Below are 9,054 nucleotides of genomic sequence, written 5' to 3' on the forward strand. Positions count from 1 at the left end.
ACATCTCAAAAAAAAAATTATAAATAACCAGCTTTTATTAATATAACAGTATCTGCACATATTTAGATAAAAACAGTTATAATAAAATTAAACGCAAAAGAATTAGGATATTATTACAGACAAAAAAAGCCCTTTGTAAACTAAATTAAACGATAAATTTTAATAAAATGATTATTTATATTGGCACAAATTGCTCAATTATGATATCAATTAGATCAAGAAACTTATTGTACATCACATATTTTGAAAATATCAGAAAATTAATTATGTCTTATGATGATTATATTTATGTGGTCATATCTCATGGCAGTACTAATTAAAAGATTAAAATGTGCAATTCATCTTCACAATACTTTCCAGATATTTATTGGCATTTATTATATTTTACTTGGTGGTTGAGATGTAATATTCAAATTAAAAGAAGATTTATAAGTGATACAAAGAAAGCCAAAAAACATTGAATGAATCTCAATATAAAAGATTCTGACCTATCTGTATCTGAATTATGTACCTTTACCTAACTATCAGGTAAAAGTTCATATTTCAAATTCAGATAGGTCAGAATCCTTTATATCAAGATTCATTTCATGTTTTTGGCTAAAATAATATTTTATCTAATAGATAAAATGGAAATTTCCAATTCAATAAAAATTGACTATATCTCGTTCATTTTAATGTCCACTATACGTTAGCATATAATAATAATATGATAACATTGATAGGTTAACCATAATTCACAAAAATTACATCAGACTTTGTTTAATGTTAACGAAAACTGCTGAATATCTGCCAAAAGAGAGTCTGAAACTTAAAATTAAGTTTATATAAATGTTTTCTAAAGTCATTATTCAATATTTAAAATACTGCTTATACATCAAGCAAAGGTCGAAAACTTAAAATAATGTGATAGTAAATGTTTCTATTTTTTATGCTTCAAGGGATGTTAAGATTAAATCAACTCCTGCTGGACGTTTGTGATCAGGTGAAAACGAGTTTTTCATTTTTGAGCGGATCAGTTTTTTTTTTTATTGATTATGATATATATTCAATGCAAAAATTATTTCTAGAGTTAAAATTTATGACAAATGAGCCAAAAGCAAAACTAAATCCGTTATGAATGTTTTAATTTTCTATTGTCCAAAGGTGGTCAAATAAGAAGACCGTTTGTGCTCATGTGAAAACAAAATTATAAGTTCAGAGGGAATCAACATTTTTATGCTTCCCGTAATTTACTAGTAGAGTTAAGTTACAATTTATGAGGTATGGTAGGGTGGGGCACAAAGATCCAATTTGACTTTAAGCAATTATATTGTGAAAACCACAATTAATTACAACACAACAAATAACCCATATCGAACAAACAACTATCTGACTATGTTCAGTAAAACTCCCAACTAATCCATCATTGAAGAAATATGTTTTTTGCTGTTTTTCAAAAATTTTTAACCTGGCCCTTTTTACCCCATAGGCGGGGTAAATTGGAACGGCCAGGGGGTGAACAGGTGTAATGTCTTAGTTCAACTTTAAAAGGATTTTACAAAATAATATCTCCATTTTTCAACCAATGCGAAATATAAATTTCATTGGTGCATTTTTTACAGAGCTAACACTGTAAATAAACCTGTACTTATCTTAGCTATCTCGTACTTCGTCAAAAATATAAAAATATTCATCAGCAGAGTTGGAATAACAATCGAATTTATTTCTTGTAAAATAGCGTTTTTAACTTAATTTATTTTTTTATTTATTTTTTATTTTTTACACCTTTGCCAGGATAAATTTTCAGTTGGTCTTTTTTACCCCACTCACGTGTAAGTTATATAAAAATAACTGTTGAATCTGACTTAAAATTAGCAATACATCTTATAAAACAATTAAATAACGTATACTTAAAACTTATATTAAGATCTGGTGAACTAACTAGTGGGGCGCATGGCATCGTGCCTTAAGGCAAATTGCTGGAACTTCTGTACCAAACATTATTTTTTTTGAAAAGATAACATTTTTGAAAAAAAATATTACTCTGAAAAAATTAGATTTTTGAAAAACTATAAATTTTTGACAAAAACTTAATTTTTTTGAATAAAATGACTGAAGAAAATTTTATTCTGAAATATTTTGGAAATTCTGAACTTTTTTTCAAAGCAATCGTACTGCTATAACTGCATAGACACGAAATATCGAAGCGCGTAAGCGCCGCGTTGTCGTCTAACGGATAAATACTGGTACGGAACCCATAGGAATGTAAACAAAATTTATACTTATTATTAAAATCTCTATCGAATATCTGATAATTTGATGTGCATATGTCTAATCAGCACGTCTCCTTATCAGTACGAATCGAATGTTTTTTGAATTATTCAAATCGCTTCATCCGTGTTCCCGAAATCGTCTACGAAAATTTGTATCCGAACACACACACACACACATTCATCCATTTTTTCTAAGGTATGCCAAAATATTCAGAAATTTTGAAACGTATAGGAATATAAAAATTTTCATTTTCGATTTTTTTGCGATTACTATAACTTGCCCTACGGGAAGTTAACAAACAACAGTGCTCACAACCAAAGAAACTAACAACGAAGGAAAATACTTTTTTATGCATTTTAAAATATTTTTGTTTATCTCCCGATAGCAACGTCGTAAGAATCCAGGTGATGACTAGTTTTAATTACATCTACATCTTTATCTCTCTACCTTCAAATATTGTTAACAAAATCGTAACTTTACTTGTTTATCGGTGGTGAACCTTTTTACCCGCTGAAGCTTTATGCCCCGCTTTACCCTATAAATATAACAGGTATAAAAATTTCAATTTTCCTCGTCCAAGGGTCGTCAAAATTCAAAAACCATGTAGTGGGCACGTGTGTCCAGGTCAAATCGGGGTTTCCAGTTCAGAAGGAGTCGATTCTCTCTCGTTCGTTTGGCAGAGGATGCGCGACGGTGTGAACCGACCGAACTCTTCTGTATAACGCGCTCTTAATGATGAATTATGGTGCTGGCCGTCCCGCTGAAGTGTATGTGTGACACCAACACAGCGGCGGTGCCGCGGACGCAACATCCGTTTCGCGCGGCGGGCGCCCGCCGACGGAAGTTGCTAACGTTGACTGAGAGAGGTGAGAGGATATGACAGGGGGTTAAACGGGTTACTCTGCTCAAAGGGCAGAATCGGACAGATGAACTATTTTAAATTATAAAAAAATATGAAACAGATCATTCTTTACTAAAAGAGTTAAAACTAAATTACGAAGAATCCCAAAAACTAAAATTTTCGGTGCATGGAATCGTGCATTAAGTTGCTGAAACTTTCCATAGCAATTAAAAATGTTTAAAAACTCTAAAAAAACTCCTAAAGTTTTTAGAAATTTTCGAAAAAAATTTGAAGTATTTTTTTGAACAAACATTTTTGATAAGTTGAAAATTTTTTGAAAGTTTAGATTTTTCTTCAAAAGCAATCGCGCTGCTTGGCTGTTTTAGAGACGAAATATTGAAGCGCGGCGTCGCAGTCTCTGGTTAACTAATGGTTAAACATAAATCTTGGTACAGAACCTATATAAAAATACACAGTTATTAAAATCTCTGCAAAATACCTGATAATTTTATGCACATATATCTAACGCCGGACGGCACCAAGCACCGGACACTCTATTAAACACGTATTATTTAAGCGAGTATAAATCTTTTCATTTCAAAATACAAATGAAAGGGGTGCGGGGGGCACACAGGTACAGGATCGCGCGCCAAGACTCGCCTGTGATGCACACGACCACGGCGAAAGCAACCCTTTCCTGTTTTAGGCGCAAAATCACGGCGTTACCTAAATATCAATGGAAGTAATTCTAGCATATTTATGCATTTACATTTGAATGGAATGCAAAGATAAAAGTTGTACTTGATTGTTATCCGTAAAATGGTAGAATATTATTAGAACTTTTAACCAATTTTAGTAGATGCCACCAAATGAACGAAAATGTCTGCCCCTTAGCACCGGACACTAAGTCGTCTCTTAGTGCCAGACAGTAAACATATTGATATTTCTTGTGAGAATTGACGTAGTTTATTCCAATTATTTAATTTTGTTCTGTATGAGTGCTAACGGTCACTAGATACCCCCATTTTTTGTATTTCCTAGTCAAAGAATGAAAAGCTTACGGTGAACGCACCAGATGAGAGCATCGGTGTGGTCGAACCAAAAGGGTGGATGAATAATGACTTTTTTTGCAATATCTAAGAATATTCGTCAAAGACACATGTGCAGACATTCCAAAGTGTGGAGATGGCTACATATGTGATCAATGCAGGTTATTTTGAAATGTCCGGTGCTAGGTGCCATTTAAAATCATATTTTTTTATACCAAAGTTTGATTGATAGTTTTTGATTCTTCATTCCGTGTTTTTTGAATCATTCTCAAAAACTAAATTCTTGCACTTTTTACCCCGTATCTCCAAAACCATGGGACTTGCCTTTGCCAAAAACTATTCAGCTTGCTCCTAGGCAGTATGAATCGAACGTATTTTTAAATCATTCATATCGGTTGTTCCATCTTCTCAAAAACGTTTTTGTTTTCTTGCGATTACTATAACTTGCACTACGGGAAGTTAATATATTAAGGCTATTATGGATGATCTAATTTACTACTATTACATATAGAGAAATTCTATATGATTATATGTTTTGGTGAACTTGGATCTATTTAGATCAATTTTACTCATTGATCTATATAGCTGAATCTATAGACATTTTGAACTTTATTTTATGCAAATTTAATTAACATAATTAAATTAAGCTAAATTAATTAAATTCATCGCTTCCACATCATGAAAATTTATCAGAATATACAAAAGACTCCTGTTGTGTATTGAATATAGTATTGAATGTTATTAAATAACAAACTGTGCACTAAATAAAAATGAAAATTAACATTTCTAAGACGATACAAAAATAAAGAAAATAAATGATTTCTAGAAGGAAAAATCAAAGCAAGTTATACTAAATTATAAAATCATTTTTCATTTGACCAATATTAAGACAAGTCTTTAATTTTATAGAAATATATTAATTTCATACAATTTCAATATAAATTTTCTCTTGTCTAGTTTTTTTTTTTTTTAGGGATTATTTAATGTGTACCATTCAGATACATTACTTAGTATTATCTAAAGAATTATTTTATATTCCATTCATATTTGAATTATAAGTCGTATTTAATTTAAATTCACGCAAATTTATGAGATGAACTATTAAAATTTATTGTACCTTTACAAGTTTAAATAGCAAATTACAGCGTTAATATGAGTTGAAGTTCATGTTAAAATAGGATGAAGATAATAAAGTAGTAATTATTTATTTTTATTATATATTATTTCTACATGCGTTGATATTAAGTGAGAGTTCAGAACGTTTTCGTGTTTCTAAATAACATTATTAATAAACTGAATCCTTTTAGTTCGATTAAATTAAATTATTTATATATGATCTATAAATCGTTTGCAATACAACCCTATAGACCGTATATATTGTAAAGTTTCACAAAGATGAACATTTTAAACTTTTTTTTTACTGGACAACATTATTCAGAGATATCTGCTATAAATACTTGCACTTTTTTCTGTTTATTCACTATTTCATTCAGAAATGTAAGAAAGATATAGTTTTTTTAAAAAACGATCGATGTTTCAATAATATAGATAATAAATAATTCATATTAAAACGTTTACTAATTAATGCCATAATTAAAAATCTATTTTTTTACTTTATATACGCATTCAAAATACATGTTTATACAGAGTATATATAAATGCTCGATTTTTTTTTTACAAACATTCAAGCCGTTTTTGTAAAGAAAATCAGTTTTTCACATCAGATAATATTCGTATTATGATTTTTGTGAAACAACCCAGTAGGACCTCTTAGTTGTTCTCTTGTAGATATTGTAAGTAATTTTAAAATGATACCGAATCTTAAATATTTTCTGTGAAACAAAAATAGAGTGCTGCCCTGTTCTTGTGATAGTTTTAATGTTAACATATTGTTCTTCGCCGGTATGTAGAACAATTGACAGGCGCTGATTAAAACACCATGTTTAGTTAAAATAAATCTTACATCCGAATGTAGCTTATTAAATCAATTTACGCATATAATTCAATTTTAAAATTCCGCATTTAAAGACTTTTTAAAATTGTGAACAGAGCTGATACAGCAAATTCATTATTTTCATTGTAACAAATTGCAAAGATTGATACATATATTACGCGTGAAACATGATAAATATTATATTTTCTGAAGAATTTTAAATACCTCTTGAATAATTATGTATATAATGTACCGCATTATTAAAATTAATTAGTCCATGAGCATAGTCACTTTTAATAATATATCAAAATAATGCTCCGATAAATTCTGAGCAAATGAGTCTCAGATTTTATTTATTGAACTAGAGTGTGTAGAAAAGAGAAATGTTGTACAAAATGGTGCTTTAATGCATTTTCTAGGACATTTAAAAAATAGACGGTTTTTATCAAAAATTTAATACCTTTTTTAGATATAATTTACTAAAAGAAGAAGAAAAGCTCACGCAATTTCATGTATCAAACTCCATATCTCGAGACAGTTTTTTTGCCAGTACTCACTATCATACCTATACCAAGTTTTGCAAGGTTATTTGAATCTCAAATTAAAAATTTTGGACCATCATTTACACTAATAAAATTATTTTAGCATAATGCAGCCACAATTGTAAAAATCAGTCCAGGATTAAATGTCATAATAGTTCATCTAACGAAATATTTAGTTATACATATGAACACCGGATTATCAGATATATTATAAAGATTATAATAATAAGTACAAATTTTCAGTACATTTATATGGGTTCCGTTCCAATGTTTACATGTTAGACGACTACGCGGCGCTTACGCGCTTTGATATTTTAATTCCAAATCAGCGCGATTGCTTAAAAAAAAATTTCAAAATTTTCAAAAAATATCAAAATACAAAAAAATATCAAAATATAAAAAAATCAAATTATTTAAAAAAGTAATTTTTTTTTTCAAACATATCTCAAAAATCTATTTTTTTTCAAAGTTTTGCAGTTTTTTTTTAATAATTTAGTACGGGTAGTTCCAGCATTTCTGCCTATGCACGATGCCATGCACCACTAGTTTATTTTTTATTGAATCAAAATAAACAAACTTAAAAAAGATACTAAAAATATTATATATTGCAATAAAAATTCAGTAATTCAAAATTGTTTTTGCAAAATTTTAGACAAATGGAAATATAATTTTATAATATAGTGTACGGGAGACTGGGTACGGTCGTGGCATTTTATATAAATTTGTTAATTACCAGTTAGCTGCGAGAATAGTAAATTAACGGTAATTTGAACATTTGTTTACGTGGAATTGCTGAAATACTGTCCTAAATTACGAAGTATTATTCATTAAATCAAATCATCCCAGGACGGTTGTGGCAGGCATAAAAATAGGTTAAAAATGATAGGCATAAACATCAAAATAGTTTATAACGACTATTATTGTCGTTAATAACAATAATATGTAATGTAACGTAACACAACATAAACATTTAAACAAAGCTTTCGAATAAAATATGACGATATATAACAAAATATAATTTTTTTAACAAAGTGGACAAGAATTCTTTGTGAAATCTTTTTTATATTGAATTTTTCTTTTACTTTCTTTTTCGTATTTTGTCTTAATTAAGTTATATTTTTTATCTATTTTATTTTCACCCGAAAATGACAAGAAATACATGCATATACCACAAAATTTGTCATAACATTTCCAACGCACACTATTGAAAACAAATAATAATTATGACTGAGCTAAATTATCTATGCAAAAACTAATTGCTGGTAAATAACTACTAATATTCAACTTACAGCAAAATAACAAAAAGTAATCTATCAGTATACAATTAACAGTTATGATTCAAAGATTTCGAACATGAAAACTTACCCTTGGCTCCTTTAAAAGCAATGCGATCTACAGATCATGCTAATGTAAGGCACTGACTGAAAGCAATAATGGAAACTTCTTCGAACAATCATTCTTCATCTTTCTCCCTTTAGACTATCTCAAAATCAGTATAGTTTAGCTTTTATGAAGACTGTCACTACTGTACCCTGGCACAACCGTACCCAGTCCTCCCTACTGCAAAAAAATACAAATATTTAAGTACGATATTGTAGAGAACAATGTTTCGTAAAAATTAATGCATAAAGTATGAAATGTGTTAGTCATTAATTTGATATATTTAGGGTTAAAATATTAATTAACTAGTGGGGCACATGGCAATGCGCCTCAAGGCAAATAGCCCGTATTTTTCCGTACCAAAAATTATTTTTTTTAAAAAGATTAACATATTTGAAAAAATTTTACATTGAAAAAATTAGATTTTTAAGCAACTATACATTTTTGACAAAAATTTACTTTTTTTATAAAAAAAAGTTTTCTTTATTTTGAAATATTTTGGAAATTTTGAAGATTTTTTCAAAGCAATCGTACTGCTTTAACTGCATAAATACGAAATATCGAAGCGCGTAAGCGCCGCGTCGCCGTCTAACTGATAAACATATGTATTGTTAAAATTTCTATAAAATATTTAATAATTTGATGTGCATATTTCTAATGAACATTTTTGACCGCCAGAGGGCATTTTTTTTACTTTTTTCAGTAGATCTCCGAAACCGCTAGACTTGCCTTCATAAAAATTTCTTGTCAATACAAGTAAAATGTTTTTTTGAATTATTAAAATCGGGGACTCCGTTCTCTTAAAAATTGAGTTACCGTTTGTGGCATTTTTGCCCCGTATCTTTGAAACGGCTAGACCTGCCTATGCCAAAAACTAATCAGCACGTCTCCTTATGAAGAATCGAATGTTTTTTGAATAATTGAAATCGGTTGAACCGTGTTCCCGAAATCGTCGACAAAAATTTGTATCCGCACACATACACGCATACACACACACATCAATTTTTTCTAAGAAATGCCAAAATGTTCAGAAACCTCTGAAACGTAAAGATATAT

This window comes from Ctenocephalides felis, unplaced genomic scaffold (genome assembly GCF_003426905.1).
Source record: "Ctenocephalides felis isolate EL2017-DRISC unplaced genomic scaffold, ASM342690v1 CF-g0.4_SCAFFOLD_01886, whole genome shotgun sequence".
NCBI lineage: Eukaryota > Metazoa > Arthropoda > Insecta > Siphonaptera > Pulicidae > Ctenocephalides > Ctenocephalides felis.